At 40.6% G+C, this 17,053-nt stretch overlaps 2 protein-coding genes across 5 annotated transcripts in view; one reads left to right on the top strand and one right to left on the bottom strand.

Annotated features, from left to right (window-relative positions):
* C12H1orf74 (chromosome 12 C1orf74 homolog) overlaps positions 1-17,053 on the bottom strand; it is a 123,611-nt gene that overhangs the window by 18,274 nt on the left and 88,284 nt on the right. For all 4 annotated transcript variants that reach the window (XR_007104415.1, XR_007104413.1, XR_007104414.1 and 1 more), the window contains exon 4: positions 5,430-5,571. The gene's annotated coding sequence lies outside the window, so the exon portion shown is untranslated. The remainder of the gene's footprint in view (positions 1-5,429; positions 5,572-17,053) is intronic.
* Hsd11b1 (hydroxysteroid 11-beta dehydrogenase 1) overlaps positions 2,092-17,053 on the top strand; it is a 55,111-nt gene continuing 40,149 nt past the window's right edge. The window contains exon 1 of the mRNA XM_047521133.1: positions 2,092-2,218. The gene's annotated coding sequence lies outside the window, so the exon portion shown is untranslated. The remainder of the gene's footprint in view (positions 2,219-17,053) is intronic.

Raw genomic sequence — 17,053 nt, 5'->3', positions numbered from 1 at the left:
AACTACTATAGCTTGAATGTGACTTTTCCCTTCCAAAACGCATGTTGAAACTTGATTGCCATTATGGTGATGGAAAGAGGCGGGACCTTTAAGAGGCAATTAGGCCATTAAGAAGGATTAATGAAATTCTCTCAGGACAGGATTATTTAGCACCAGAGTGGGTTGTTAGAGCAGAGCTGCCCCTCCTCCTTTGCCTTTTTCACACCTGCCTGCTTGCCCCTCCACTTTCTACCCTCCATGAGTTGAAGCAGCACACAGCTCTCACCAGAAGCCAAGGAGATGCAGGCATTATGCTCTCGGACTTCCCAGCCTCCATAACCATGAGCTGAATAAGCTTTCTTTCTATTTTTTTTTTTTTTCCTTATGAATTACCCAGTCTCAGGGATTCTGGTTTAGCAACAGAAAATAAATCAAGACAGGTACATTGGACAAAGATTAAAAATAATAAAACTATATAGAAATGAAAAGAGACTTCAGAAAACTTTCAAAGAGTATTCTGAAATAGACCCAACATCTGAAGTAAAGGAAAAGATTTGCCTTTTTTTCCCCCTCTATTTTCCTTTAATTGGTCCAAACATGAATTAATGAGAAAAAAATGAATTGAAATGGGAACCTGGCAACATAGAAAATATCCATCATGTAGTTAGACATTTTCAAAGAGCTTTAGAAAGTAACGAAGCTAGAAATTGATATAATTTTTGGTTCTCTAGAAAAAAAAAACAACAAAAATAAAAATAAGACCAAAAAGTTTCCTAAGCTCTGAGAATTGGGAACATACTGGTAGAAATACTTATAGATATTGCAAGCAGAAGATTCCTTGAAAGACCCAATATCCCATGGTGGCTAAGAAACAGAAGATCACCATCCAAAATCTGTCCAGTGGTGCTTCTCCAAAGGAGACATAAACACCCAAAACACCCAACCAGACTAAAATTATTTTCTAGTCCTTCTTCTAAAGTCCTAACTCTGAATCTTAGAGGTCCCAGTATTTAACCATGTGGATTAAACTCTATCTAGCATAGCTTACTACTTTATCCCTATTTCTATTGCTTAGGGTTCCCCTACCACCTTATAGGTTTGTAGTGATGCTAGTGTAAACAAACCTACTGCAATTCCAGTTATATAAGAATATAGCACCTACAATTATAGACAGTATGCAATACTTTCTATGATTACTTATTTTAAAAATTGAGGTACTCGTAAAATATTTGTTGAATAAGGGAATAAATAAAGAAAGGAAGTAAATTATATATATATATAATATATATGTATGTATGTTACATGCAAAATATATTGCATTATATATTGTATTTTATATATATGTATATATGTGTATGTACGGTAATCCATTTCTTAATTCAGAAGAATTCAAACCTCTGAATTGAGATGTGATCTTCCATCATTAATTGATGTGGATCTGAGTGGAATTATTGTCTGTACTTATGGAGTATCTGCCCCTTATGGGTTCCATTGCAGACTCGTGTCTCCCCTCTATCATCCACTCCACCCTGCTGCTGTTGCGATCACCATAATAGAAAACCTCCTAAGCAATTCCCAAGGAGTTTACAATTTAGAGGAATTTGAACATACAGGCCTCATAGAATACACCAGATTGCAAGAGTCTCTCCTGGTAGGAAAATCTGCCCAGATCCAGTTCTTGTTCAGTAACTTCCTCTAAGGCAAAGCCAGGAATCTGAGAGTGAGCACCTGCTAAGGGTGGGACATGGGCTCTGCCTACTATGCTTCCCCACATTTAGAGTTAACAATAGTAATGGGTAAGTCTCCAGGGCAACCAGGACCACTTCCAAGTATTCCCATTCAGAGGTGCTTGGGGGGTCCTCTGTCCTTTGGGGAGCCCTGATGCCCAATGCCCAGGACAGGCGCACTCTGGCTTCCCTTTGGGGCTCCCCCTGCAGGCACCTCCTGACTGCCAGCTCCGTCCTAGCATAAGGGCCTTCTTCTTGGCCTGGGTTTCACCTTCTTGTATCAGGTGGCAGACCAGCTGGTTTCAGTCCCGAATCAGGTCTTCTGACTCCTCCCAGAAACCAACCAACTTCTGAGCAGGAAATCCTGCCCCTCCCCAAAGAGTGGGAAACCACAAAGGAAGAGAGAGATGAAACAGAAGGAAAGGCAGAGGAGGAGGGAGAGAGAGAGAGAAGAGAAGCAAAAGAGAAAAGGAGATCAATAAGAAGAAGTCAAACTTATTTGAAACCTCAAGGTAAGACTTTTTAAAAATCAGATTATATGTAATAGTATCACCATTTGTGTCAGGGCCTAGTCCATAGTAGGACCTCAACAAAAAAAAAAAAAAAAAATGCTGTTGAAATAATGAACTCATTGAAATGGACGGGAGGGCTGGGTTGAAAAGAAAAGAAATTTCAGTGTCAAATGCTGGTCAAAAAAAAAAAAGAAGAAGAAGAAATGCCCGATGAGCTTTCAAATGTGTAGGAGGGAAGATATGATAAGATGCAGATGGAACCAGACGTCTGTTACTGGCACCGAGAGCATTCTGATCATTTTGGGACAGAAAGTTAAGTTGGAATAAAAAGTTGCAAAGATGGTGTAACAAAATGTCTGCATGTTCCTTTGGAATTACACAAAAATTCCAAGTCATAAGCATTTTTTTTCAATCGGCATTAAACCAATGACAGACAAAAACCCTATGCTTTAGCTTGGAAATTATTAAAAGTACTGATATCCGCATGTTGCATTCAATCATTGGCTGATTTAATATTGTTAATGTTTAGAGCTAGAGCTTTGAGAAAGGTTTATTTTATCTCAAGAAGTCTCATTCAATGGACCAAGAGAGGCCTAAATTTGTCCATCAAAATGCTTCATGTGCTGCCCACCTATACCGTAATCCCCGTCCAGCCTGTCTGCTCAGGACACTGACCTTCTAGCCTTAAAAGGGACTGTTCAGAGAGAATTCCAAGGCACTTCTTTCAGGTCAGGGAGTTAGAGAAACCCTGACAGGAAAAGGAAATGCCATTCCCCTCCCTTACCACTTACCCAAACCCTCTTGTCGTCAATAGGCAGAATCATCCAGAGGGTTGCGGTTTACTGATCCAATCACTCGGAGAGATTAAAATAGCTAGACTCATGCTTCAGAAAACATCTATAGATGGTGATGATGTGTTTTCACAACAGTTGGCTTTTAAGAGTCCTGTTCCCCCAACTTTCCCCACAGAACTTAACAATATCAGAGGGATACATTTAAAGTGGGTTTTTTTAGTGTCCGTATTTTTCTTTGGGCTTTGCCTAAGCTAATTAGAGTCGGAAGCTGAAAGGAGGGTGGGAGAGGTAAAGAGAGATGGCACAATCTCACTTCTGCTTGCTTGCCAAGATTTTAAAGGAATTGCCTTCCCCTATTTAGTATGATATAAAAATAAAATCCCCAAACCCTAGCTCTGTCTTAATACTCATTTCAGTACAACTAAAAGCTCCCTGAATCCAATTTCTGAGCTGGAACAAATCTTGAAGGTAATCTAATTTAATTCCTCTTGTTTGCCAGGTGAGGGATTTGAAGCCAAGACAGGGGAAGGACTTTACTCTAGGTCGTACATATGTCAATGGCAGCGGGGAGGCTAGAACCTGTTCTCCTGACCCAGGGGTCTTCAAGAAATCACCCTAACTTTATAGGAAGGTACCCAGAATGCCCAACAGCTCAGAAACACTGCCGCTGCTGATAGAATAAGATGTTTAGTTCAAAGATGCTCAAGTGATCCTTGCCTGGCAGAAACAGACAAAAGGAAAAGATTTTCTTAATAGTTAAGTTTTTCTAGAATCTGTTTCATTATTGTTAGGAGACAAGAGAGTAGGAGACAGACTTAAGGTAGGTTTGTCATGAGAAAACTAGAATATTTTCTATTCTTATTACTGATTCAGTATTTTACATATCGCATTTCTTTCTATAATCTTTGTATTATCCTCGTATTGCAAATTGTATTATAAAAGTTTGTTTTAAGCTTGCTCACATTCACAGAGGTAATAAGATACTATTATTTCCAGATGTCTTATTGTAGGCCCAGGGTCCCACTCTGGCCTAACATGGATTTATAGCCAAGTGACTACTAACAAACTTAGTCCCTTCCCCAGCATGAGCCCTCGCTCTGGCCATTTCAACTGACTTGAGGTTACTCCAACATGTCATGCTGTTTCTAGACTCCTCACCTAAATACATACAGTTCCATTTGGAATGCCTTTCACTCAGCTTTATTTCCAAAAGTCACACTGAGTCTTCGAAATTCAGTTCCAAGGTCACCTTCTCCCAGAAGTCTTTCCTGCCACGTGGGCTCTCTGAATGTCCCACTCTTTGTGCTCTGTGGCACTCTATGTGCACTCTCAATATAGTACATTACCATGCCACTGTAAGCTCTGATTCCCTTGCCTACTTTCCTTCCACTTGACTACAATCTCCTTGAAGGAAGATGCCACGTATCACTCAGCCTTTATGTTTCCGGGCACCTAGCACATTTTCAGGCATACGTTAGTGCTTAACAAACGCTTTATTTTAAGAATGGATGGATGAACAAATGAAATACCCCTCTTTCTTCTTTTAAAATCATTTAATAAAATCTCATTTCTATGCCCTTGCCTCATGGATAACTGGGGCGGCAGGGAATGGGGGGTGGGGGAAATAGAAGATGTCACTAATATAAAAGTCCCCTGCTTTCAAGCCTGACAGGCCACTCAAAAAAGCCTCTTTGGGGTTAAACGTGGCTCCCTGAACAAACGTATTAGTTTCTACTTCCTTACAATATACACAGATCACAGTAGAAGAGTTTTCATGCTATGTACTATAAGGACAAAGAGAACGAGAACACAGGAACAGGGAGACAGCAGCAGTTGAGAAGTGTCAACACCGTTTTTGAAGATGGAAAGCTAATGCCTAAATGATCAGTGACTTAGCAAATCTGAGCCTGCTGAAGCCCAAGTGCTCACCATAGGAAGTTGACAAGAAGCCAGGAGCCCAGAAAGGGTCTCAGGGATCAGGAATCTCAGCAAACAGAGAGAGATGAGAGTAAAAGTAGAAGACACTTGCCTTCCATACCTGCTCCACCTGGAGAAAGAAAGTTTATTTTCTGGAGAAACCAAAGAGACACCAGGCACAACCAAGGGTGGGGTTAGGCAGGGAGCTAGAAACAGTGGGATTAGAGAAAGCTTCCATCCTGAAAGATGAGATTCCCAACCCCTTTTTCTGGCTCAGCTCCCAGAACAAGAACAGCCTGCCTTATACCCCTTTCTACCCACCCTACCACAGCCCACAGTAGGCAGAAGAATTAAGGAGTCATTCCTGTAGAAGGAACCCAACCAAAGAGAAAAATATGACCAACACTGATGAATGGGGTAGGGGGGGTCTCCCAGTGAAATTGCCAGGTACCTTCTGGATTATTCCACAGTAGCCAGCAACTGACAGACCCTGTACTTACTTGCAAAGCTTCCAGCAGCCAGGGAATGCACTGCAAGGAACATCAGGTATGGGATGAAATCTGCTGATATTGAAGACCCCAACAGAGGCCATCCAGAAAGCAGAAGAAACCATTAAAACAGCAACAGCAGCATCGATTCCCCCTAGAGAGAAGGGAAGACAACACATCTGTGAAATAAGATCAAGAAGCCTTTTTCCCCCCTGAGTAGAGAGAGCAAGAAAATGCTCTTCAAAATAAAAATACAACTGGAAACTTTAAAATTATAATGAAGCCATGGAAGATACGATTATGGAAATCTCCCTGAAAGTAGGACAAAAAGGAAAAAAATAAATAAATAAGACAGAAAAAGATAAGAAACTTAAGAGATCAACCCAGGAGTTCTGACGTCTTCTAGTAAGAATCTAAAAGGAGCACACTGAGAAAAGGGAAGGGAATTCATTAACCAGCAAATAATTTCTCCAAAAATTTCCATAAATATTTAAATTTCCATATGGAATGGACCCTGTGGATGCCCAACACAATGAACCAAGAAAAGAGAGAAAAAAAAAAAAAAACCTTCATCAAAGCACATTATTGGAAAGGTTAGAACCCCAGCAATTAAAGGATCTGAAAAGTTGTAGAGAGAGAAAAACAGTTCACAAACTAAGGATCAGGAATACAAAACAGCAACCGGGCTTCTTAGTGTCAACCCTGGAAGCTAACTCTGAGAGGCAATAGAGCAATATCTTCCAATTTGGGGAGAAAATAATCTCCAATCTAGAAATCCTCACTCAGCCAAAAAAAAAAAAAAAAAAAAAAAAAAACAATCAAGGGAAGGTAAAGTAAGGACAAGCAGACAGGGCTGATTGGAAAGACCACACTGGTGTCTGCCAGGGTCTGGTGGATTAGTGCCTGCGTAAAGATGTTAAAAATGTGAAATACCACTTCTCCATTCAAAGTCTCAACAGAGATTCCCTACCATTCATGAGGAAGTAGCCCAAGAAAGAAAAATGGGAGCCTCCAGGTAGCAAAGGGATGGTCCATATACATGACCTTTAAAGCTCCTAGTCCAGGTGGGAAGAAGAGGAAGAGCAGGAAGAGGTTCCAAGTGGGATGTCTCCAATTAAGTTGTTTTGTTTTGTTTTGTTTTGTTTTGTTTTGAAGAGAAATGATGGATTATCCAGTTAATGCGATCTATTTATTTGAGTTTATAGCTCCTGTTGGAGGGTTTGGATAACAAGAACAACTAAGAGAGCAAACAAACAAAAATGAGATGATTATTAACTTCCAAGGGAAAACAAAGACTAGAAGAAAAGGGTTGCAATCCAAGTGCACTACCTCACTCAGGGGTAAAGAGTGAGTCATGAAAACATGAGAACTGATCAGCCATTTCATTAAAATTGTGATCTTATAGCATTAGGAACCTAGAAAAGGGTGTGTGTGTGTGTGTGTGTGTGTGTGTGTGTGTTGTAAAAACATTAAAAAGAAGAAAAGAAAGTTACAATATAACTCAGTAGGAAGTTAACAAATAACTTCTAAAATTGCAAAAACCAAAAGATTATGGTTTTTAAAAAAATGGAGGTGATGGTGGAACAGGAATTAAGATTTTAAAGAGATTGCCCTCTGAGTGGGACTAGGGCATGGGGACAGAAAGAACAAAATTTTCTGTTATTCCTTATAAGACTTTTGGTACCATGTGACTTTTTAAGCCCTCCTCATGCATCATATTGATAAATATAAAAATTAGTTTTTTTTTTAAAAAAAGGAAATGTCTCAGTCACTACAGAGTAGTCTCCAAGGCATCCCATTCTGTCTGCGAAGCGGAGGTATTGGTACCTATAGCCCCTGCATCTCAAGAAAGCTCTGGTTGAAGTATTTACCTAATTGCCTAATGCAGAACTTCTCCAGTCTATCCACAGGTTACTTCAGAGTCATCTGGAGAGTGTCCAAGAAAATCAGAACTCAGAAGGTGGTTAAAATAGTAAAAATGGATTTTACATAGGACTGTTGCAATAGGACAAGAGGGACCTCAGTACAGAATTGCACTCAGTTTCAATACAGCATGCACAAAGGAGAATGTATAGCCAAATTGCAAGATGGGGACTGGTGGACGGAAAATTACCAAAAGAAAATATCAAGAGTAAGGGAGAAGGGAAGATTCTGATCTAACAGGATTCTTTCCAAAGACTGGCCAGGGTGATCAGACATCCCTGGGGAATGGTAGAGGATGAAGAAACGGATCAGATATTGAAGTTGAACAGATATTGAGGATGGTGTATGTGTGTGTGTGTGTGTGTGTGTGTGTGTGTGTGTGTGTGTGTTGGGGAGGAGGCAGTTCTTACTAACTGACTTAGCAGAGTTCTTGCTAAAACTGGATTTTACAAGGAAGTGCACAGATAAGCCTAGCACAAGGCCCAGGAGCCTGATCAGAGCTGAACCAAGAATCTTCGCCAGAAGCTTTGTGAAAATGCAGACTTCTGCTCTCACCCTTGATGAGTCTGACTGGACAGGCCTTGGTGGGGTCTGAGATCTGCCCTTTCTTCCCCAGATGATTGAGCAAGGTTTGGGAATTACCTGACTAGAGCAGAAATTGTGAGTATGTAGGGAGGGGCCCGAGAGTCAGGTGATGCATATTTTGTGTGTGTACCTGTTTCTGGGCATATGTCAGTGCATTGAGTCTGTCTTTCTCCTTTCCACCCTCCTTCATCCTCTTTTAACCCATAATTCCTGCAAAACTACTGAAAATATGATCAGAAATGAAGACTTCATCTCTGGTTTTAAACCCCTGCCGTCTGAGCTTTCTCTTCCAACCCTAGGGCTCCCTCTACTGGCAGAAGTCTGATAAAACTTTCAGTGTCCTAAATCCAGAATCTCCCTGGGTTCCCTCCTGCTTAGGTCATTTCAAAGGGCTGTTGCCAAACCCTCAAACTCCCACCAGACAGAAAATGGAAAATTAAACCTGGGAAAGATTTTCTTGACTTGAAGGTAGGAGTATATAAGTAGTAGGAGGGAGCAGACTGAGGCAGAAATGAAAATGAGAGTTGTATACACATGGTGGTCAAGGCTGAGGAGGTGACACTTGAGGAATTTAACTCCCCACCTTCTTTTCTTCACCCTCTCCCAAGATTTATGGGTGAATGGGGAAGCCACATTCATCTGCCTTCCAAAAATGGAAGGAGGGAAATGAGTTAGGCCAAAAAGTTCACCGAATATGGAAGCAGAAGGCAAGGATTCAATATCCACCCTCTATTTTCCTCGATCTTCAAAAGAAGTGGTCTCCTCTTCCAAAGCCATATGCCATGTCATCTGGAATTGAGCTCCATAAATCATGTCCTTCCAGTGATTCTGTCTTCACATTCCCTTGGATCTTTCCCACAAACCAAAAAGATGCTCAGCCTAGCAGTGTCTGGCATAGAGGAAATTCTCAGAAACATTTCGATGAAAACTTAACTCCTTCTTACCCCAAAATCAAAACTCTCTTTTGAATGTGCGTGTTTCTCAAGTTCCTCAAAGGATGTCCCTGTGCTCAAACTAGACACTTCATTTCCTCATGTGCCTCCAATCTTTAGCTCATGCATTTCAGCTTTATTACCTTGGAACTCCCTGGCACAGGTCTCCAGTGTGCTGGATGAAACACCCCAGCATATTCTTTTCACTTCCCACCCTCCTTGACCTTTGTCATCTCCCTGAGTCTTGTCTCTTTGGGTTCCATATTCTCTTGAGAGAGAACAGCTCTCCCCGTTCTCTCTCACTGGTTTTTTTCTTCTGCTTGACTCTTAAGTGTTGGTGTAATGTTCCCCTCTCAGCCTCCACCCTCTCCTGGATGGTCTTACCCACTCCTATGGTTTCAACTTTAACTTTTATTATTTAATTCTCCCAAAAAGCCTAAGTCTTTCTCCTGAGCTTCAAATAGCTACCAGATACCTGCATCTGGATATATCATAAGCACTTCATTCATGAACATGAAAAACGTTTACTCAGTGCCCATCATGTGCCAAGCACCATAGCAGCAATGGAGATTCACTGACCAGCAAGATGGGCCAGGCCTCTGTCCTCCCAGAGTTGAGTCTAGTAGGAAAGAAAGAACAGCTAAGGAATAAAGAGTGATGAGTGCTGTGAGAAGAGACAAGTGTCCAGTGCTGGGAGCTCTTGACTTGTCCATAAGAAGGTGAGGCATCCTTCCTACAGGTGTGACACTAAGTGGTCATACCTGAAGAACAAGAAGGGGTTGGGGAAGGGAAGATTCCTGAGAAAGGATCTCAAAGATCATGAAGAATCTGTAAAGCTGAAATAGGGACTTTGGACTTTATCCTAAGAACAATAGGGAGTCACTGACTTCTCTAAAGCTTCAAAATGTACTGATCTGTCTCAGTATGAAGAACTGATGGATTAGAGCCCACAAGGACCTTCTCAGTATGGGCAATGTCTGTCTTAAGTTGGATGGTGGGCCCACAGTCTTCCACTGTATTTAGTTAGTTAGTTAGTTAGTTAGTTAGTTGTAGATAGACACAACACCTTCTTTTTTTTTTTTTTTTTTTTTTATTGTGGTACTGACGATTGAACCCAAAACCTCGCACTTGCAAGATGGGCCCCCTACCACCGAACCACAACCCCAGCCCTCCATTATATTCTTACGCTTCATAAATTACTTATGTTTTCATATGTTCTTTAGTGCATATCAAATATTTCATAACTTTTCAAAAATGATTTGGAGAAGGTAAGATAGAGAGATGAATGAAAAGCTTACAAAAACAGAAAATAGTGACCAACTGAGTTAGGATAGTCACAATGACTATGTGGAGATGGTCCTAGAGATGCTTAGGAGGTAAAATTTGTGAGATTTGGTGCTTAATGGAATGTGGGGATTTGTAGAGGAAGGTGCAAAGAAGGACTTCTAAGGTTCCTAGATTATCAGTTGAATAGATAGTGAAGCTGTTGATTATAACATATATCCCTAGGAGATGGTGAGTAAAAATAACAAAGTGATTAGAGAACTGCTTGGAAGGTCCTAAAAAGTTAAACACAAATTTACTATTCAACCCAGTAATGCCACTCCTGGGTATAGACTCCAGAGAAATAAAAACAAATGTCCACACAGAAATTCTCACACCAATGTTCACAGCAGCACTATTCGTAATAAACAGGAAGTGGAAAATTCCAAATAGCTGTGAACTGGTGAATAATGCATAAATAAAAGCATTATCTCCATCCAATGGTATGTACTTAGGCGATAAAAAAGAAACAAAGTACTGACCCGTGCCACAATATGGATGAACCTCAAACTACCATGATAAGTGAAAGAAGTCAAATGCAAAAGATCACAGAGCATAAGGCTCCACTACTATGAAATGTCCAGAAAAGGAAGGCTATAGAGACAAAAGTGAATGATTGATTGACTAGGACTGGGGATGAAAATAGGGAATGAATATAAATGGGCACAAGCAATCTTTTTTGGGTGAGAGAAATGTTCTAAAATTGGATCATGATGAGTTTCCCAAGTCTACAAATTAATGAAAAGTCATTGAAGAGTATGTTTAAATGAGATTATTTTATGGTATACAAATCATACTTTAATAAAGCTATTAAAATAATAAGGTTGGTTTTGGTCTGTTGAGTTAGGTGTTTAGAAATTGAGCAGACAGGTGATTATACTACCTGAAGCTAGGATAAAATACTGCTGCATAAGAGGGGGACTTAGGGCTTATCAGTGTACACACAGTAATCAAAACTATGTGAGTAAGGAAGATTAATCAGGGGAGAAAGAGAAGGAAAAATGAGGATAGAATCACTCATACATTGCTGGTGGAGCTGCAAATTGGTACAACCACTCTGGAAAGCAGTGTGGAGATTCCTCAGAGAACTTGGAATGGAACCACCATTTGACCCAGTTATCCCCCTCTTCGGTTAATACCCAAAGGACTTAAAATCAGCATACTACAGTGATGCAGCCACATCCATGTTCATAGCAGTTCAACTCACAATAGTTAAACTATGGAACCAGCCTAGGTGCCCTTCAACAGATGAATGGATAAAGAAACTGTGGTATATATACACAATGGAATATTACTCAGCCTTAAAGAAAATCAAAATTATGGTGTTTTCAGGTAAATGGATGGAACTGGAGAATATCATGCTAAGCAAAATAAGTCAATCACCAAAATCCAAAGCCTGACTGCTTTCTCGGATATGTGGATGCTAACTCACAATAAGGGAGGAGACCTAGGGAAGAATAGAGGTCCTTTGGATTAGACAGAGGGGAGTGTAGGGAGGGGAGGAGCTATGGAGGTAGGAAGGATAGTAGAATGAATCAGACATTATTACCCTATAAGCATATATGATTACACAACCAGTATGATTCTATATCATGTACAACCAGAAGAATGAGAAGTTATACTCTACCTATGTACGATGTGTCAAAATGCATTCTACTGTCATGATAACTAATTTTTAAAAATTAAAAAAAAGAAAAGGGAAAACAAAACAGAATCAAGGCCAACTCCAATTTTCAAGGAATCTAAAAAGGAACAGCAGTCTATTAAAAAAAAAAAAAACGATAAGCAATCAGAGAAGTAGGAAGAAAACCCAGTGAAAATAAATTGACAGAGACCAAGGGAAGGGATGTTTGGGGACAGGGATACTAAGAAGTCAGGTAAATGTACACAGAGCTAAAGAAAGAAAGGCATGGTGGAAAGACCTGGTGGGTATGGGAAGCTGGTGAGATTTTGGGGCATAGCTCCAGAGGGGCTATAAACCCTCAAGGACAAGCCCACACCTAGATGGTAAAGCAGGGAAGAGGGAAGATGGAGGGAGAGGGCTGAATGGGTGAGCCACAGAGTGCAGAATAGCCATAATTTTCTGCATAAAGCAAAGAGCAACTACAAAGGGCCAGTGGACAAGCAGAGTTCTGGATGGGGATGCAGAGGGCCCAGAGTTGGGAGTCTTCACAACTGGAATAAATGGCCAGAAATACAAACTCCAGTAATAGCTACTTAGGACCCTCAAATATCTGCTCTCTGATGACTTCTCCAGGTTTATGTCTCACTGTGTAACCCCACCCCCCAAAATCCAGTGATACAGTCATATGGAGCTATTTGCAGTTTCCCAAACATGCCGTTCTCCTTCACACCTCCTTCTATTGGCTTACACTGCTTCCTGTGCATGGGATGTTCTCAAATCAACCCTCCTCTCTCCCCACACATTCCTGGAAGCCAGCTCAGTTCTCACTTTTACCTTCCTCATTTGCCTGGAGCATTCCTGCTCAGATTTCAATATGGATCAAGGTTAATTTCTTCTAGGAGGCCTTTCCTACTTGCCCATCCCACACATGGGATGGGTTATTTCCTGTTTTACACCCTCAGCATAGACTTCCACCAATGCCCATTGTCCACTAAGGTCTAGAGAGAATTTAACTTGCTTCTTCATTCATAGTGTCTGACCCCTGGTAAATACCTAACTAAACAATGCTAGTAGGCGAATCTTCCACTCAGTTGCCACGTGCTATGGACTCTTTTCTTCTTTTCCTACTTAAGACCCTTTGGGGGGCCGTCTACGTCTGCCATGGTGAAGGTGGGAGAGCGGGCTATGAGTAGCCATGCTCCAGGGTATTTCATCCACACCTGGGACAGAGTTCCTCAGGCAAAACCCAATGTCACATCTAAGGTTGCCAAGTAAAACAAGGCATCTAGTTAAATCTGTATTTTAGATAAATATTTTAATATCTCTCTTTCAAAAGTTGAGATAGATAGGTACAGAGATATTCTTTTGAAAGTGTTCAACATTTATCTGAAATGCATTTAACTGGATATCCCATATCCTTCCAAGGAATCACTTTTTCAGTGGGCTCCTCTCTCCTCTGTGCTTAGATGCGAGTCCTTGGGAGTCAGGCCCAAGCTTGAAGAACCACAAGGGCAACCAATTTAGCATCATCTCGGCCCCCACCACACTAGGAACAGGGATCAGACCAAATTTGTAAGTACAGGAGGGTCCCTCCTTTCCCAAGAGGCCAGTGATTCTCCCAGGCAAATAAATTCCAGGTATCTGACACACCAGTGCCACTACCACAGGCCATACATACCGGCAGGGACAGGACAGCACACATGGGGCATTGTATCCAATTTTCCCAGACCTGACAATCCAATCAGTGTAAAATATGAGTAAATCTGCCCATTGGGAATAGAGTTGAGGATAAGTGTTGCCAAATTAGAACTTCTTCCTTCATGAGATATGCAGGAAGAGAGAAAACAAGAAGGAAGGGGAGAAGGAGAAAGTCTGTTATTGGATAAAATTATATACAATGATTTTTTTTTTTTTTCTGACTTGGGGAACAGATTTTGGCAGCTGTGGCACAGGTTTGAGTTCCTAAAATCAGATCTGAGGAACACTGGAGTGGGGGGTGGGCGGGATGAAAAAACGCATTTGAACACAACGCTAGGATCCTTCCCTGTTTCAAGGAGTGGGTGTCATTCTGCCTGAGGAAGGCAGAACCTCTGAACACCCACCTTTTGCCCCAAGGTCACCCCCTGTGCTTCCAGCAGGATTGGTTTTCAAAAGTAAAAGGCCACTTTCCAAACGGAGTGACTAAATAATTATGAAAAGCACTAGAGCTGCTGCCTCAGAAATGACAGGTGTTCCTTTCATGATCTACATTTTATGCCACATGCATGGAAATCCACCCCCCAGTTGCTCCTCCTCACATTCTTACATCTCTTATCTGTCCTTCCAGATCTCACCCATCCCTCAGAGTTTCTTTACCCCCTACACTCTTCTCACCTCCATGCTAGTTCTTCACCCCATTTATTCAGACGGGAATGATCAAATCTATCGAGTTTCTGACCAGGCTCTGACTTGCCCCTCCAGCTGGAAGAATCCACTCTGCATGGGTATTTGCAAACTTCCGGTTTTAAGACACACTCTGGAAGCCTGCTGTAGAATGTAGCTCCTCCAGGAGGAGCTGAACCAACGGCTAACTTCCTTGCTGTGGCAGGAAAAGGAACTTTGTCAATCAGGAAAATGTGACTCAAAACAAGTGTAGGGGAAACATTCATATTTTCTTTTGTCTTTACTTTTATTGTTGTTTGGTTTTAATTTGGTGAAAACCCCCAGACGAGGACGTAGGAATGGGTTTGATCCATTCTGATCAGAATGCTGAATCCCAGGGATTTTCCTGGATTAAACCAGGCTCCAGGAAGATGGCAATTTTCTTATTGCTATAGCATCTCAGAAACTAAACAAAAACAAGAAAAAGTTGATTGAATGCCTATTTTGGAACAAGACTGGAGGGACTGGAGAGAAGCAAAGATGAAAAAGACATAATTCATGTCCTCCAGGAGATTACAAGTTAATGAGAAAACCAACCGTGTAAATGTGCACATGCAGTAGATTTGATATTTATTATATAATGTGCAGACCCCAAGAGTCCCAAGACCCTCTTAAGAATTTTAAAGATTGAAATTATTTTTATAATCATACTAAGACATCATTTGACCTTTCTGGAGGCTACAGGATGTACCATAATGTCTAACTGCTAATGGGAGATTTGCTTGTGTATTCTTGAGTTGAAAAAATAGATCTTCAGTCTTAATTTCTAATGTATCAGTATCAGTATCAACAGGTAAAACATACATGAAAAAGTTCTTTGAGGTTCTGGATAAGTTTGAAGGGAGGTGGGCATTGGGGGCGTACCTTTGGGGTACATAATTTGTATCTGTTGAGTGAAGTCTCTCTGCTTCCTGATCATCACATGAACCATTTTCTTCTGCCACACTCTTCTGCCATGTTGTTCTGCCTCACCTTCAGCCCCAAGGAATGGAGCCAAGCAACTAGAAACTGAGTCCTCTGAAACCATGAGCCTCCAAGTAAACTTTTCCTCCTCTAAAATGGTTCTTGTCGGGTCTTTTAGTCACAGCAGTGGAAAAGCTGACTAAAACACTACCATTACTGTGTACTTGTTTCTCATCAATGTATTTTATACAACAATTATTTCATCTGGTTCCATGAAAAATCAATTTATTGGATGTTTTTCCTATTTTTATTGCAAGATGATTGCTAGGTCATCTAATTATTCATCTCTTTTGTCTTCGGATCTTTTGAGGCTACACAATGTTGGGCTTCAATTAGTTGAGCCAACAATCAGCCATCATTAGTGCATTTCCTTTATGTTCTGCAGTTTAATCTCACTCATTAGTTTTGTTTTCTTTAAATTTATGTTTTCTGCAGTGGACTTTACAATTCTTTATTTCTTTTTCATCAGACAATAAGCTTCTCTACTCTGCCCATCTTTCTATCATTTCAGCATCATTTGTATTTTAAAGCAACTCTTCATTGTTTCCTGACATTTACTATTAATAGCATAGGATTAAGGAAATAAATTCTAAGGATGAAAATGGAGTCTGATCTGTAATATCTGTTGGTAGCATAAAGTCCTTTATAAAATTATGCAAATATATCTGGCAGTTCTGACAGTATGTAATCTAATTTTCACTTGAATTGTATCTGTTTTCTATTTTTGTCCTCCATGAACCTTGAGCTCTATCTAGCTCTCCACTGTTCTCAAATCGCCATTGTTTTCTGGAAGTGAACTTCACAGCTGTGGGCCTTTGTTGACAAATTGTTTCATCTCCTCTGGGTCTTAAATTATTTTCTCTTACTCTGAAGTGAAAATTCACTAAATATTTCCAGATACTGTATTTAGGGTCATAACTCAATTTCTCCTAAACTTGTATAAATTCCAGCCTCCCCCCATCTCTAAACCCTATCTCTCCACCTAAAAACTGATGCTCATTCTTAGTATTTCACTGAAATTTGTTTCCCTGATCTATTGGTAATTTGCAGAATGTAGGATTTGCTTTGTGATGGGGTAATTTTCATGATTTGGTTGGTTGATTTTAAGTTGAAAAACTTAGCAATGACACATCTTCAATCCTTTCTCTGAGGATTACATCTCAGTGAAATCTTGTTACAGATATGCCAAGGTGGTTATTTCTATACTTACCTGATAACAAATTCTAAATTGCTAGGGTTTTGCTCCCGCTGGTCTTTTTATTTTTACTACATTGGTGCGCATCCCACACTAGCTTTTCTTCAAGTGTGCTAGGTCTTTTCCTCCTGCCCTGGGTTTGTTCTTACTAGCGTACTCTCCATGTTTCTCATTTCTCTATAGCATTTACACGACTCATTTCAATAACTTAGTGCCTTTTTTTTTTTTTTTGAGATCATTATTTCTTCTTCATTTTCTGTTAAAGTAATAAGTGTATGTTCTGTTGCACTTGCCCGAGAGTCTTGAACTGGTCTTGGATTTCCCGCCATCTGGCTTTCTGGCTGCATTGCAATTTCCCTTTGATGTTGTAATACTTTTTCATTGAACTTGAGTGTGGGGCTTATAGGACTTGTTTGCTTTTATTTATTTTTTTCTCCCAAGATGTGCGCATTTTTTCTTGAGCTTATTTTGCTGTTTTGTGCTGTTATTTTTAATTGCTTCCGACTGGGGGGTGGGGTTGAGGGTGAGATTTGGCTTGAATTTGACTCTCTTTGCTATTACTCACATTTCTCCAGAAGCCCCGCATGCACCTCTCTCTCTCTCTCTCTCTCTCTCTCTCTCTCTCTCTCTCTCTCTCTCTCTCACACACACACACACACACACACTCTCC

The sequence above is a fragment of the Sciurus carolinensis genome, chromosome 12, assembly GCF_902686445.1.
Source record: "Sciurus carolinensis chromosome 12, mSciCar1.2, whole genome shotgun sequence".
Lineage (NCBI taxonomy): Eukaryota > Metazoa > Chordata > Mammalia > Rodentia > Sciuridae > Sciurus > Sciurus carolinensis.
The sequence above is the reverse complement of the archived record's forward strand: the minus strand, read 5'-3'. Positions and strand labels throughout refer to the sequence as shown.